General features: G+C 44.0%; 1 protein-coding gene across 3 annotated transcripts in view; it reads right to left on the reverse strand.

Annotated features, from left to right (window-relative positions):
- Positions 1-14,869, reverse strand: part of LOC139552259 (TNF receptor-associated factor 2-like) — a 34,923-nt gene that overhangs the window by 11,391 nt on the left and 8,663 nt on the right. The gene's annotated exons all lie outside the window — the stretch shown is intronic.

Genomic DNA, 14,869 nt, shown 5'->3' on the forward strand with positions numbered 1-14,869 from the left:
AAGATAATGGGTCTCTGTAGAAAGAAAGATGGCTTTGGGAATGTGTTTGGTGGACGGGAGGAGATCACAGCATTGCTATAGAGGAAGCGGATGGACATCTGTGGATTAGGCGAAGGAGGGGTTGAGGTCAGGTCAGATCCCCTGAAGGGAGTAATAAGGGTTTACATCCTATTACCCTCTTCCTGTGGAACCATAAGATGTAAGGATTGGAGAGAAGGAGGAGTATCTAAAGTGGAGTATATATACTTATGATGGTGAGAAAAGGTTTTTGTCTGAATTACAGCTGTGTTGACCCTTTGGGAAGAATTAAACTTGGTTAAGCTTCTCTAGTGTCCGTGAGTTATTTACTCTGAAAAATTAGAACCTAACAGTGGTTTAAAAGGTAAGGAAGGGCTTAACCTCTTCAGTCCCGAAATCCCAGCAAAAATAGGCTTTTCATTTATCTGACCTTCATTTATCTGCATGTCCAGCCCTTATATTTAGCCTCACAATGAAGTGTTTTACTATTTTATTTTCAGGACAAACAGGGCTACAAGTAGAAAACAAAACAACTTGACATAAACAGTTGCATCCATGAGTTTTATAGACAAATGTCAATATAAAAATAAGGTCCGTCAAAGCAAAAACATGATAAAAATGAATTTATATGAATGCTGTAAGTACAGAAATCACTGGGAAATGAATGTCCAACTAGTCAGTGACAAGTGTTTGGAGCTTGACAGTAACTATGTGAGCTAATTACAGTATTATAGACACTATGTCCTGGGATTTCCTATGATCTATGTAGAATAAGAAAGGACAACCAAAACCAGCCACTGTAGTCTGTGTTAATCTTTATCCTTGCATGCATTTGCATGTTTTAAGATTGAGCGTGCAATATATACATTTCCTTGTCAAATGTAATGTCAATGGAAATTCCTGACACAAAAAGAGTGGCTTTAAAGCAAATGCCATTTAGAAGTAATTAGCTGAGCCACTTCAGAAAGAAAACCAGAGTGCCCCGCCTCAGCTGACACATCAGCTGAGATGGTACCAATTAGAGGTGAGTATCAATCATGCCTATCCAGAGCTTTCCTAGATATCACCGCGCCCTATCGGATCTTGAGGTTGGCTAAACAACCTATGCCCTCTATTCAGGATTGGACAGAATCCTAGAGGTCCTCTACGCTCAAGATACACAGTGCATTCGGAAAGTATATGCACAGCTATTTTCAGGTCTCTCCAGAGATGTTCGATCGGGTTCAAGTCCGGGCTCTGGCTGGGTCACTCAAGGACATTCAGAGACTTGTCCCGAAGCCACTCCAGCGTTGTCTTGGCTGTGTGCTTAGGGTCGTTGTCCTGTTGGAAGGCGAACATTCGCCCAAGTTTAAGGTCCTGAGCGCTCTGGAGCAGGTTTTCATCAAGGATCTCTCTGTAGTTTGCTCCGTTCATCTTTTCCTCGATCCTGACTAGTCTCCCAATCCTTGCCACTGAAAAACATCCCCACAGCATGATGCTGCCACCATCATGCTTCACCGTAGGGATGTCGTCAGGTTTCTTCCAGACGTGACGCTTGGCATTCAGGCCAAAGAGTTATATCTTGGTTTCATCAGAGAGCCTTGTGGTTCCAAACTTCTGGGGACCTTCAATGCTTCAGAAATGTTTTGGTACCCTTCCCCAGATCTGTGCCTTGACACAACCCTGTCTCGGATCTCTATGGACAATTCCTTCGACCTCATGGCTTGGTTTTTGCTCTGACATGCACTGTCAACTGTGGGACCTTATATAGACAGGTGTGTGCCTTTCCAAATCATGTCCAATCAATTGAATTTACCACGGGTGGACTCCAATCAAATTGTAGAAATATCTCAAGGAAACATGATGCACCTGAGCAAAATGTTGAGTCTCATAGCAAAGGGTCTGAATACTTTATATAAATAAGTTATTTCTGTTTTTTTATTTGTAATAAATGTGCAAAATAAAATATATATATTCTTTTGCTTTGTCATTATGGGGTGTTGTGTGTAGATTGATGAGGAAAATGTTTTATTTTCGAATAAGACTAACGTGGAAAAAGGGAAGAGGTCTGAAAACTTTTCAAAAGCACTGTATCCACTCCCATGGGGATTTCCGATGAGTTGGTTGCCCCAGCCAACTCATCGGAGGCTCCAGCTAAGAAACGTGGGTGTTCCAACACTGGCAAGCAGGCGAAGAAAGTAAAACATTCTAAGCTTCTGCCCATGCCTGGGTCCAGTTAGACTTCCGACCCGGTTCTTTCAGCCCTCGTAGACAACAAAGTTAGACATCTAGATTGCCCTTCGTGTTGTACCATTTTTGGTAGTCGATTTCCCTAGCTCTCCTCCGGCTCACTCCATCTCCAAGCTTATAGACACATTCTCGTCTCTTGGCATGCCCCGCTCTGATGAGAACTATACCCCTCAAGTGTTTAGGTATTAACCTAGACAACAAGTCAATGCAGGCTTCTCTACCGCGAGAGAAACGCTCTCGCATTAGAGACGTCATGAAATATTTTGTCAACACAAAATATGTCACCATGCGTGAACTACGGTCCCTTTTAGGTCATTTTAATTTTACCATATGTATCATTCCCCATGGATGTGTCTAGGCTTTTCGATTTAGCAAAAACGGTGGCAAATCTCCACGATGTCATTGTTCTGGATGAGGGATGCCAATCCGACCTGCGTTTCTGGTCTATGATGTACGATAATTGGAATGGCATTTCTTTCTTTTATAATGACTTTGTGGAACATCAGCCTCTCTCGGATTCTATATGGAGGCTGATCCCTCTGCAGTTTTAATAAAAAATTTAAGAATCTAATGGTTTTATGGAACATGGCCTATTGAAATGTAATCCCCGTACTCAGAGCCTTGTTCGAATTCTATCACTTTGTTATAGCATGTCTACTCGGGCAGGCAGTGGTCTAAGAGAAGGATTTCTGTGTTCTTTGAGAATGAAGCTACAGTTCATATGATTAATAAGGGTAGACCCTCAGTTCCCTTTATCAATAGACTTCTCAGGTGCTTAACTTGGACTTGCATTTTAGATAACACAGCTGACGCCCTCTCTCGCTTTAAAATCTCAGGAGTTCCCCGAATTGCGCCCAGATTCCCTGCCAATCGGTCTGCCATGGCCAGCCTTCCCACTTACGGTGCTAGACTAGACCCCACCCTGCATCATATTTGAGCAAAGCTTCTCATTACATGAGAATGGGTTGGCAAAATCTACATTGACAGCCTAAGATTCTGCCTGGTATTATTTTTTATTCTTTCTGTGCTGCTTTCTCGACTTGACTGTCAATATATACCTGGTGTGTACCTTTACTGTTCACTGCTTCGAATCACGCAAGTTGCAGCCTTCTACCCGATGTCTACCAGATGCATATGCGTTTTGTTTTGCCGGATGTCTGGCCCGCATTTTCTGTACTTGAAGCACGTGCTTCGCTTTTCAACTAGCTAAAAGCTAGCTAGTTGGAGTCTGTGTGTGTACTTTCGTTCACTGTGTTGTTTTTATTTATTTATTTTATTTTACCTTTATTTAACTAGGCAAGTCAGTTAAGAACAAATTATTATTTACAATGATGGCCTACCAAAAGGCAAAAGACCTCCTGCAGGAATTGGGGCTGGGATTAAAAATAAAATAAAAAATAACATATAAGCACAAAACATGGTACAAACATTATTGGGCACAGACAACAGCACAAAGGGCAAGAAGGTAGAGACAACAATACATCATGCAAAGCAGCCACAACTGTCAGTAAGAGTGTCCATGACTGAGTCTTTGAATGAAGAGATTGAGATAAAACTGTTCAGTTTGAGTGTTTGTTGCAGCTCGTTCCAGTCCCTAGCTGCAGAGAACTGAAAAGACGAGCGACCCAGGGATGTGTGTGCTTTGGGGACCTTTTAACAGAACGTGACTGGCAGAACGGGTGTTGTATGTGGAGGATGAGGGCTGCAGTAGATTTCTCAGATAGGGGGAGTGAGGCCTAAGAGGGTTTTATAAATAAGCATCAACCAGTGGGTCTTGCGACAGGTATACAGAGATGACCAGTTTACAGAGGAGTATAGAGTGCAGTGATGTGTCCTATAAGGAGCATCAGTGGCAAATCTGATGGCCGAATGGTAAAAAACAACTAGATGCTCGAGAACACCCTTACCTGCCGATCTATAAAGTATGTCTCCGTAATCTAGCATGGGTAGGATGGTCATCTGAATCAGGGTTAGTTTGGCAGCTGGGGTGAAATAGGCGCGATTACAATAGAGGAAACCAAGTCTAGATATAACTTTAGCCTGCAGCTTTGATATGTGCTGAGAGAAGGACAGTGTACTGTCTAGCCATACTCCCAAGTACTTGTATGAGGTGACTACCTCAAGCTCTAAACCCTGAGAGGTAGTAATCACACCTGTGGGGAGAGGGGCGTTCTTCTTACCAAACCACATGACCTTTGTTTTGGAGATGTTCAGAACAAGATTAAGGGTAGAGAAAGCTTGTTGGACACTAACAAGCTTTGTTGCAGAGCATTTAAATCAAATCAAATCAAATCAAATTTTATTAGTCACATACACATGGTTAGCAGATGTTAATGCGAGTGTAGCGAAATGCTTGTGCTTCTAGTTCCGACAATGCAGTAATAACCAACAGTAATCTAACCTAACAATTCCACACTACTACCTTACACACACACACAAGTGTAAGGGATAAAGAATATGTACATAAAGATATATGGATGAGTGGTGGTACAGAACGGCATGGCAGATGCAGTAGATGGTATAGAGTACGGTATATACATATGAGATGAGTACTGTAGGGTATGTAAACATAAAGTGGCATAGTTTAAAGTGGCTAGTGGTACATGTATTGCATAAAGATGGCAAGATGCAGTAGATGATATAGAGTACAGTATATATACATATGAGATGGGTAATGTAGGGTATGTAAACATTGTATTAAGTGGCATTGCTTAAAGTGGCTAGTGGTACATTTTTACATAATTTCCATCAATTCCCATTTTTAAAGTGGCTGGAGTTGAGTCAGTATGTTGGCAGCGGCCGCTAAATGTTAGTGGTGGCTGTTTAACAGTCTGATGGCCTTGAGATAGAAGCTGTTTTTCAGTCTCTCGGTCCCTGCTTTGATGCACCTGTACTGACCTCGCCTTCTGGATGATAGCGGGGTGAACAGGCAGTGGCTTGGGTGGTTGTTGTCCTTGATGATCTTTATGGCCTTCCTGTGACATCGGGTGGTGTAGGTGTCCTGGAGGGCAGGTAGTTTGCCCCTGGTGATGCGTTCTGCAGACCTCACTACCCTCTGGAGAGCCTTACGGTTGTGGGCGGAGCAGTTGCCGTACCAGGCGGTGATACAGCCCGACAGGATGCTCTCGATTGTGCATCTGTAGAAGTTTGTGAGTGCTTTTGGTGACAAGCCGAATTTCTTCAGCCTCCTGAGGTTGAAGAGGCGCTGCTGCGCCTTCTTCACAACGCTGTCTGTGTGGGTGGACCAGTTCAGTTTGTCCGTGATGTGTACACCGAGGAACTTAAAACTTTCCACCTTCTCCACTACTGACCCGTCGATGTGGATAGGGGGGTGCTCCCTCTGCTGTTTCCTGAAGTCCACAATCATCTCCTTTGTTTTGTTGACGTTGAGTATGAGGTTATTTTCCTGACACCACACTCCGAGGGCCCTCACCTCCTCCCTGTAGGCCGTCTCGTCGTTGTTGGTGATCAAGCCTACCACTGTAGTGTCATCCGCAAACTTGATGATTGAGTTGGAGGCGTGCATGGCCACGCAGTCGTGGGTGAACAGGGAGTACAGGAGAGGGCTCAGAACGCACCCTTGTGGGGCCCCAGTGTTGAGGATCAGCGGGGTGGAGATGTTGTTACCTACCCTCACCACCTGGGGGCGGCCCGTCAGGAAGTCCAGGACCCAGTTGCACAGGGCGGGGTCGAGACCCAGGGTCTCGAGCTTGATGACGAGTTTGGAGGGTACTATGGTGTTAAATGCTGAGCTGTAATCGATGAACAGCATTCTCACATGGGTATTCCTCTTGTCCAGATGGGTTAGGGCAGTGTGCAGTGTGGTTGCGATTGCGTCGTCTGTGGACCTATTGGGTCGGTAAGCAAATTGGAGTGGGTCTAGGGTGTCCGGTAGGGTGGAGGTGATATGGTCCTTGACTAGTCTCTCAAAGCACTTCATGATGACGGAAGTGAGTGCTACGGGGCGGTAGTCGTTTAGCTCAGTTACCTTAGCTTTCTTGGGAACAGGAACAATGGTGGCCCTCTTGAAGCATGTGGGAACAGCAGACTGGGATAAGGATTGATTGAATATGTCCGTAAACACACCAGCCAGCTGGTCTGCGCATGCTCTGAGGACGCGGCTGGGAATGCCGTCTGGGCCTGCAGCCTTGCGAGGGTTAACACGTTTAAATGTTTTACTCACCTCGGCTGCAGTGAAGGAGAGCCCGCAGGTTTTGGTAGGGGGCCGTGTCAGTGGCACTGTATTGTCCTCAAAGCGGGCAAAAAAGTTGTTTAGCCTGTCTGGGAGCAAGACATCCTGGTCCTCGACGGGGCTGGTTTTCTTTTTGTAATCCGTGATTGACTGTAGACCCTGCCACATACCTCTTGTGTCTGAGCTGTTGAATTTCGACTCGATTTTGTCTCTGTACTGAGACTTGGCCTGTTTGATTGCCTTGCGGAGAGAATAGCTACACTGTTTGTATTCGGTCATGCTTCCGGTCACCTTGCCCTGGTTAAAAGCAGTGGTTCGCGCTTTCAGTTTCACGCGAATGCTGCCGTCAATCCACGGTTTCTGGTTTGGGAATGTTTTTATCGTTGCTGTGGGTACGACATCGTCAATGCACTTCCTAATGAACTCGCTCACCGAATCAGCATATTCGTCAATATTGTTGTTGGACGCGATGCGGAACATATTCCAATCTGCGTGATCGAAGCAGTCTTGAAGCGTGGATTCAGATTGGTCGGACCAGCGTTGAACAGACCTGAGCGCGGGAGCTTGTTGTTTGAGTTTTTGTTTGTAGGCTGGAATCAACAAAATGGAGTCGTGGTCAGCTTTTCCGAAAGGGGGGCGGGGGAGGGCCTTATAAGCGTCGCGGAAATTAGTGTAACAATGGTCTAGTGTTTTTCCAGCCCTGGTAGCACAATCGATATGCTGATAGAATTTAGGGAGTTTTGTTTTTAGATTAGCCTTGTTAAAATCCCCAGCTACGATGAATGCAGCCTCAGGGTGTGTGGTTTCCAGTTTACAAAGAGTCAGATAAAGTTCGTTCAGGGCCATCGATGTGTCTGCTTGGGGGGGAATGTATACGGCTGTGATTATGATTGACGAGAATTCCCTTGGTAGATAATGTGGTCGACATTTGATTGTGAGGAGTTCTAGATCAGGTGAACAGAACGACTTGAGTTTAACACAAAATCCGGGGAGGAATCAGCTGAGTATAAGACTTTATCATCTGCAGATAAATGGATGAGAGAGCTTCCTACTGTCTGAGCTATGTTGTTGATGTAAATTGAGAAGAGCGTGGGGCCTAGGATTGAGCCTTGGGGGTACTCCCTTGGTGACAGGCAGTGGCTGAGACAGCAGATTTTCTGACTTTATACACTGCACTCTTTAAGAGAGGTAGTTAGCAAACCAGGCCAAAGACCCCTCAGAGACACCAATATTCCTTAGCCGGCCCACAAGAATGGAATGGTCTACCGTATCAAAAGCTTTGGCCAAGTCAATAAAAATAGCAGCACAACATTGCTTAGAATAAAGGGCAATGGTGACATCATTGAGGACCTTTAAGGTTGCAGTGACACATCCATAACCTGAGCGGAAACCAGATTGCATACCAGAGAGAATACTATAGACATCAAGAAAGCCAGCCAGTTGATTATTGACAAGTTTTTCCAACACTTTGATAAACAGGGCAAAATAGAAATAGGCCTATAACACTTAGGATCAGCTTGATTTCTCCCTTTAAATAAAGGACGAACTGTGGCTGCCTTCCAAGCAATGGGAACCTCCCCAGAATGTAGAGACAGGTTAAAAATGTTGGAGACAGGCTTGGCTATGATAGGGGCAGCAACCTTAAAGAAGAAAGGGTCTAAACCATCTGATCCAGATGGTTTTTTGGAGTCAAGTTTCAGGAGCTCCTCGGACTCAGTGACTGCCTGCAGGGAGAAACTTTGTAGCAGGGCAGGGGAACAAGAGGGAGAAGCATCAGGGATAGTCGCATTAAAAGGGGTGGGAGATGAGGAAATGTTGGATGGGCAAGGAGGCATGGCTGAGTCAAATAGAAATCCTGACTTAATGAAGTGGTGATTAAAGAGCTCAGTCAGTAACAACCACATCATCAACTTTAAGGGACATGGGCAGCTGTGAGGAGGGGGGATTATTCTCCAGGTCTTTAACCGTTTTCCAGAACTTCTTGGGGTTAGACCCACAGAGAGAGAACTGCTCCTTAAAGTAACTAACTTTGGCCTTCCGGATAGCCTGAGTGCACTTAATTCTCATTTGCCTGAACGAGAGCCAGTCAGCCTGAGTATGCATGCGCTGAGCCTTTCGCCAAATGCAATTCTTGAGGTGGAGTAACTCTGCAAGATCACGGTCGAACCAGGGCCTGAACCGGTTTTTAATTCTCATTTTCTTTATGTGGGCGTGTTTGTTAACAATACCACTGAAAATATAAAGTGTCTTCGACAGAGGGGATCAAGCTGATTCTATACCATTTTACAGGGGCCATGAAGGAAGGCTTGCTCATGAAAGTTCTTTAGCAAGCGTCTATGACAAATCAAGACAGGTCGTTTCACTGAGCAGCCATTACGAACACAGGCTGTAAAACAGTGATCACTAAGGTTATTACAGAAAACACCAGACTGATACCAGGATTATTTGTGAGGATAACATCAAGAAGAGTAGCCTTTTCTGGGTGTTGGAGTCATACCTAGTGGGATTGGTAATAATATGAGAAAGATTTAGGGAATCCCATTGCTTTAGGACCTGGTCAGGTGGTTTAAGCATGTCCCAGTTTAGGTCACCTAGCAGAACAAATTCAGACTTGGTGTAAGGGGCCAGGAGAGAGCTTAGGGCAGGTAGGGTACAGGCCGGTGCTGATGGAGGACGATAGCACCCAGCAACCAAGAGCTATTTGAAAGTTTAATACTTAAAACCAGCAAATCAAATTGTTTGGGGACAGGCTTTGTGGAGACAACCGAGCACTGAAGGTGATCCTTGGTAAAGATTGCCACTTCCCCACCTTTGGAAGATCTGGCTTGCCGAAAAAGGTTATAACCAGAAAGTTTAACATCAGTATTCAAAACACTCTTCCTTAACCACGTCTCAGTGACCAACACATCTGGATTGGAGCTCTGAACCCACACTTCCAATTGATCCATTTTTGGTAATCAGCTTCTAGTGTTAACGTGCAGAAATACCAGGCTTTTACGAGCAGAAATCAGTGAAGCAGATATCAGAGCACAAGTCAGAATTGGGGCTAGCAACAGTAGATGGGCCAGGGTGTACATGCACATTTCCAGATATCATCAACAGTAATACAATCAAGGCACGGTATAGTACAGGGAGAGCTCTGCAGTGCTGATTTATGACATCTGAATGTGCATCAGATGGCAACAAGGTCATATTGTATAGCAATTTCATCAGGTAACATGAATACAAAGTCGGCGATAGGTGTTTAGAATGGGATGGGAGGCCAAAATCTATGTAACCAATTATTAACTCATTCTAAAACTAATAGGAAGGGTAAAGGTACTCCAGTTGTCATTGCTCGAACTAACACTGCTTTCTCTTCCATGTTACGCTATCTGCAATGCCGACCACTGGCCACGCTGGGCGATCCATTGTTTATCACTGATGCAACAGATGTCCAGCAAAGACAAGAAGACTGTTCTCGGCCCCAGTGTAAAAGATTGTGTTCGTACTTCGTAACTCTTCCGTTGTGTTTTTAAAGAAAGAACTGTCCAGCCAGCGATCCCAGTTGATTGGTGTTTATTCTGACGATAGACACAAGGAAGCACATTAGATGTGCAGGACAATAGTATGTTGATGGCTATAGATTCGTGATTTGTCTGTCAGCATGGAAATAACTGAAATAGCAGGGGCTAATGCGACCATTATAGAGCATGCTAGCTAACTCACTCTTACAGCAATAACATACAAAAGCACATCCCAGGATGCACCCAATATCTAACAGGTACCGTACACACACACACACACTGAACAAAAATATAAATGCAACATGTAAAGTGTTGGTCCCATGTTTCATGAACTGAAATAAAAGAATCCCAGAAATGCTCCATACGTACAAAATGTGTGTGCACAAGTTTGTTTACATCCCTGTTAGATAGTATTTCTCCTTTGCCAAGATAATCCATCCACCTAACAGGTGTGGCATATCAAGAAGCTGATTAAACCGCATGATCATTACTGGGCTGGTGACAATAAAAGGCTACTAAAATGTGCAGTTTTGTCACAACACAATGCTACAGATGTCTCAAGTTGAGGGAGCGTGCAACTGGCATGTTGACTGCAGGAATGTCTACCAGAGCTGTCACCAAATAATTGAATGTTAATTTCTCTACCATAAGCATCGTTTTAGAGAATTTGGCAGTACGTTCAACCGGCCTCACAACCACAGACCACGTGTAACCACGCCAGCCCAGGACCTCCACATCTGGCTTCTTCACCTATGGGATCATCTAAGACCAGCTATCCAGACAGCTGATGAAACTGGGGAATATTTCTATCTGTAATAAAGCCCTTTTGAGGGGAAAAACTAATTATGATAGTCTGGGCATGCTTCCCAGTGGGTGGAAGCCAGGCCCACCCATGGCTGTGCCCCTGCCCAGTCATGTGAAATCCATAGAGGGCCATTAGAGACGAATTTATTTATTTCAATTGACTGATTTCCTTATATGAACTGTAACTCAGTAAAATCGTTGCGTTTATATTTTTTTTAAGTGTGTGTTGGCAAGATAGGCAGATAGTTCACGTGCCAAGATGAAGATCATCATGCCTCAAGCGAGGGTACCCAGCGGTACGTCACCAGGGATAGAAGTCACACGTTGCTCAGTTTATGCCACACATGGTTAACATTCTCACACAAGATTCATTGTTGCGATGGTAAGATTACTTAACTGGTCTATTCGATAATATCTAAATGGCGCTTCTGCCGTAGCTACAGAGTCATCTGGTGTAAGGTTCTGCTGTTTTGGGGGATTGGTATAGCTTACTGCCTCACTGCCCATAGGCTATATTATATATTGACGCTTTGCTTAGGCAGTGAGATACCCTGAAGGAGCAGAGCCTATATCGCCAAGACTTGTATTATTCATTGCTTAAAAGCTGCAATATGTAACTTTTTGGGCAACCTGACCAAATTCACATAGAAATGTTAGTTATAAATCTGTCATTCTCATTGAAAGCAAGTGGTAAATCTGTTCTATGTTTCCCAGTCTTCATTTTTGTTTTTGCATCTTTTACTTTCGGTTTTGTACACCAGATTCAAACAGCTGATAATACAATATTCATGGTTATGGAAAATATATTTCACAGCAGTTTAGACGGTACAATGATTCTCTACACTATGCAGTTGTTTAGTCACAAACAGAAATTAGCCGAACTATTAAAATTTTTCCAAACAGAAAATGGCAGAGCGATTTCTGCATAGTGCATCTTTAATAAATGGTTAAACATATTTCTTCGTGGCGCTTTCTTTCTGAAATTAAGCGGAGCCAGTTCAGAAAGGAAACCTGAGTGCCCAGTCTGACACACCTGCTGAGATAGTACCAAAGAGGCTAGTATTAATCACGCCTACATTATTTGGTGGTCTATTTTAAGCTGACCAGGTCCCTTCACTCATCATGCTGCTACTTCAACTATGTGCCGGCTTCTTGCTCGCACCACCAGGTTCTGTGTTTCTGCCGAGGGATTGGTATAGCTTACCGCACTCACTCTCCATAGGCTATATTATATATTGACGCTTTGCTTGGGCAGTGAGCTAACCTGAAGGAGCAGAGCCTATAGTTTCAAGACTTGCATTATTCATTGCTTTATAAATGGTTATAAATATTTCTGTGGCGTTTCCTTTCTGAACTTGCATTTAAAGTTAAAAGATCTTTAAAAAGCATTGTGTTATGAAAGGAGCAGACTTGGCATGACTGCAACATTTTTTACATTTTAGTCATTTAGCAGACGCTCTTATCCAGAGTGACTTATAGTAGTGAGTGCATATATTTTAATACTTTTTTTCATACTGGTCCCTTGTGGGAATCAAACCCACAACCCTGTCGCTGCAAGAGCCAAGCTCTACCGACTGAGCTACACTGTTCTCAGTAATAAGTAATCCTTTAAAATCAATGATAAGCCAAAACAATAGCTGTTTTATAGCCTACTCCTACTCCCTTGGCTTAAGAGGGACAACCTGTCTATTCAGTAAACACAGTTCATAGCTTGCAAGATTAAAATAACAGTTGGGTTGATGGTTAACCAGTCTGTTGCATACGGGTTTATAAGCAGCCAGTTATGGCAGTTAGAAGAAGTACATCTAGTTTAACTGAAAACTGCCACAACGGAGCAGGAAGTATGATTAGACTGTGGTGACCTTACACATCACAGAGAACTGCAGTAGATGCAAAAATAGTTTTTTAAAGTGTGAAACTCTTTATGGTTGTAAACTAAACTGACACCACAGATTCATATATGAGACACTGCTCTACTTAAATATTACTCATGTATAGAAAAAGGTGTTGTGTGAGATGGGAAACATTGTATGTGTTTGTGAGAGTATGGCCTATTGTGGTTGTTTTGGTGTTGCATGACACTGCACATTGAAACTGCTTGCACTTGTGCAACAAGAACTCAAAATTGCTTATTCAACCACTGTGTGTCAAGGGTTGAATTAATTGTGCCTCACAACTACAAAAGTTAAAACACTAAGTCTAATACAAATGAATCCATCTACTTGTGAATCGTTACAGTAAATGTCAGTCCTGCTCTAGCTGATTCTTTTTCAAGCAGGTGGGAGGAGAAGGGGGTGGGGGGAGAGAAGAGTGTTGCCATCTACCACCATGTCTTTTCTCATTCAGTCTCAAGGCTCAAGAAGGCAGCAGAGCAGGTAAGTGAGCATGTTTTTCCACATACCCTTACCAACCCTTCTCTAAAATATCCCCAAGCCAACCTTAACCATAACTAAAAACAATAACGACTTGTCTAAAGTATTTTCCTAATTTGTAAACTCACGAAACGGTTCAGCCTATGTCAATATAAATCTGTAAACATGGGCACCCTCATAGATATTATCCTGACCAACTTGCCCTCCAAATACAAAAACATCCTGTGGCAGACTGCAGTAGCATCGAATAGTCCCCGCGATATGCAACTTTTCAGGGAAGGCAGGAACCAATACACGCAGTCAGTCAGGAAAGCAAAGGCTAGCTTAATCAAACAGAAATTTGCATCTTGTAGCTCTAACTCCAAAAAGTTCTGGGACACTGTAAAGTCCATGGAGAACAAGAGCACCTCCTACCAGCTGCCCACTGCACTGAGGCTAGGTAACACTGTCACCACCGATAAATCCATGATAATCGAGAATTTCAATATTAATTTCTCTACGGCTGGCCATGCTTTCCTCCTGGCCACCCCAACCCCGGCTAACAGCGCCGCACCCCTCGCAGCTACTTGACCAAGCCTCCCCAGCTTCTCCTTAACCCAAATCCAGGTAGCAGATGTTCTGAAAGAGCTGCAAAACCTGGACCCGTACAAATCAGCTGGGCTAGACAATCTGGACCCTCTCTTTCTAAAATTATCTGCCGCCATTGTTGCACCACCTATTACCAGTTTGTTCAACCTCTCTTTCGTATCGTCCGAGATCCCTAAAGATTGGAAAGCTGCCGCGGTCATCCCCCTCTTCAAAGGGGGTGACACTCTAGACCCAAACTGCTATAGACCTATATCCATCCTGCCCTGCCTTTCTAAAGTCTTCGAAAGCCAAGTTAATAAACAGATCACAGGACCATTTCGAATCCCACCGTACCTTCTCCGCTGTGCAATCTGGTTTTCGAGCTGGTCACGGGTGCACCTCAGCCATGCTCAAGGTACTAAACGATATCATAACCGCCATCGATAAAAGACAGTACTGTGCAGCCGTCTTCATCGACCTGACCAAGGTTTTCAACTCTGTCAATCACCATATTCTTATCGGCAGACTCAACAGCCTTGGTTTCTCAAATGACTGCCTCGCCTGGTTCACCAACTACTTCTCAGACAGAGTTCAGTGTGTCAAATCAGAGGGCCTGTTGTCCGGACCTCTGGCAGTCTCTATGGGGGTGCCACAGGGTTCAATTCTCGGGCCGACTCTTTTCTCTGTACATATCAACGATGTCGCTCTTGCTGCGGGTGATTCCCTGATCCACCTCTACGCAGATGACACCATTCTGTATACATCTGGCCCTTCTTTGGACACCATGTTAACTAACCTCCAAACGAGTTTCAATGCCATACAACACTCCTTCCGTGGCCTCCAACTGCTCTTAAATGCTAGTAAAACCAAATGCATGCTTTTCAACCGTTCAATGCCTGCACCTGCCCGCCCGACTAGCATCACTACTCTGGACGGTTCTGACTTAGAATATGTGGACAACTACAAATACCTAGGTGTCTGGCTAGACTGTAAACTCTCCTTCCAGACTCATATTAAACATCTCCAATCCAAAATGAAATCTAGAATTGGCTTCCTATTTAGCAACAAAGCATCCTTCACTCACGCAGCCAAACATACCCTCGTAAAACTGACTATCCTACCGATCCTCGACTTCGGCGATATAATTTACAAAATAGCTTCCAATACTCTACTCAGCAAAC

The sequence above is a fragment of the Salvelinus alpinus genome, chromosome 24, assembly GCF_045679555.1.
Source record: "Salvelinus alpinus chromosome 24, SLU_Salpinus.1, whole genome shotgun sequence".
NCBI classification, from domain to species: Eukaryota; Metazoa; Chordata; class Actinopteri; order Salmoniformes; family Salmonidae; genus Salvelinus; species Salvelinus alpinus.